The sequence below is a fragment of the Pan paniscus genome, chromosome 2 (genome assembly GCF_029289425.2).
Source record: "Pan paniscus chromosome 2, NHGRI_mPanPan1-v2.0_pri, whole genome shotgun sequence".
Taxonomy (NCBI): Eukaryota; Metazoa; Chordata; class Mammalia; order Primates; family Hominidae; genus Pan; species Pan paniscus.
Genome location: NC_085926.1, coordinates 36,929,329 through 36,931,204, shown reverse-complemented (window position 1 = coordinate 36,931,204; position 1,876 = coordinate 36,929,329). Strand labels below are relative to the sequence as shown.

The 1,876-nt window shown below is 37.6% G+C and overlaps 1 non-coding gene across 1 annotated transcript; it reads left to right on the top strand.

Moving 5' to 3' along the window:
• The first annotated feature begins 970 nt into the window (after positions 1-970).
• Positions 971-1,096, top strand: LOC112439471 (U6atac minor spliceosomal RNA). Its single transcript, XR_003027748.1, has one exon. It is a non-coding gene; the product is annotated as a U6atac minor spliceosomal RNA (small nuclear RNA).
• The last annotated feature ends 780 nt before the right edge of the window (positions 1,097-1,876 follow it).

Genomic DNA, 1,876 nt, shown 5'->3' with positions numbered 1-1,876 from the left:
TTTAACTAATTAATACCACCCCATTTCTCCTTTTCTTCTTTTTACCATGACTTTTGTTGTATCATTGGTTTTCTTTCCATTGATTACTTTTATACATTTAGATTCTGTTCTTAAACTATTTGTTTTTAATTCTGTCAATTTTCACTAATGTCTCTTGACTTTTTTCCCCTACCCTTGCCTCCATCTCTTTTCCTACTTCTACCTTCTGGTTTCTGTGAGCTTCACTTTGATATTTACATTGTTGAGGTTGAAAATTTACATTCTGTTCAGAAATCATACCTGAACCCCCATCCTTTGTCTGTAGGTTGATGAGTTGATGACACAAATTTAAAATTACTAAAAATATTAAATTATTATGACATTATGTTTTCCTCTATAATTATGTCATCACCCTAGACCTCTCAAAGGACAATATTCCTAGAAAATTCTATGATGGGCCAGGTGCGGTGGCTCACGCCTATAATCCCAGCACTTTGGGAGGCTGAGGTTGGCAGATCACTTGAGTTGGGGAGTTCAAGACCAGCCTGACAAACAGGGTGAAACCCTGTCTCTACTAAAAAATACAAAAATTAGCCAGGTGTTGTGGCGGGCACCTGTAATCCCAGCTGCTTGGGACGCTGAGGCATGAGAATCACTTGACCCCGGGAGGCAGAGGTTGCAGTGAACTGAGATCACCACTGCACTCCAGCCTGGGCGACAGAGTGATACCCTGTCTCAAAAAAAAAAAAAAAAAAAAAAAAAAAAAGAAAATTGCATGATGGATTCTCTTTTCTTAAAGAACCACAGTTGCCCAAATTCATACCACATTTGTTTATTTCAAGTTTGGATCATAACTTTCCTGTCTTAGAATTTTTATAATTTTTCCCTCATCAGGAGAAGCAAAAGCCTCCTTCATGAAAGCACTGATATCTATTAGTTCCTTACTCTAAAATTGTTCAGGGTCTATTCTAGAAGTCTTAAGAATATCTTTGTGTTGTATGAAAGGGGAGAAGGTTAGTACTCCCCTTGACAAGGAAGGAAGAAGCCCTCAGGCCTGACAACACACATACGGTTAAGGCATTGCCACCTAGTTCGTGGCATCTAACCATCGTTTTTTCACACACCGGGGCCTGTTGTGGGGTAGGGGAGCGGGGAGGGATAGCATTAGGAGACATACCTAATGTAAATGAGGAGTTAATGGGTGCAGCACACCAACATGGCACATGTATGCATATGTAACAAACCTGCATGTTGTGTGCATGTACCCTAGAACTTAAAGTATAATAAAAAAAATATATATTTTTAAAAAAAGAATATCTTTTTGGAGCACATGGACCTCCTGTTTTAATTTGAATAGATTTCTTTCAAACCCCACTGCAAGCAGTCATCCTGGGGTTTCTTTTTATTAGATTAACAGGGTTAGTACTATCATCTTCTGTTTTCTACATACTCCTCACACTTGGTTTCCTGGCCAACATATTCAATTATCTCCTTCAGATAGCGTAAATAGTAGATAAACCCTGAATCCTTACAGGTGTAAGAATGGCTTTAGTTTGTCCTCAGTCTTGATAGCTAGCTTGTCTAAGTTTGGATTTCTAGGCAGAATTATTTTCCCACCCAACTCTGAAGGTGTGCTCCATTAATTAATTAAGGAACATTTAAGATTGTGAAATAGAACACATATATACAAAAAACACGAATGTGTATCTTAATGAATTGTTATACAGTAAATATTTATATAACCACCATCCAGGCCATAAAACAAAATTTTGTCAAAATCTTAGAAGTCTACATCAATATTTTCCACCTTTGGCCCACTGGTCTCTTTCCAATTCCAATGTTCCTCTTTCCTGTTAGAAATATCCACAATTACGAGACTCTGTCTCAAAAAAAAAGA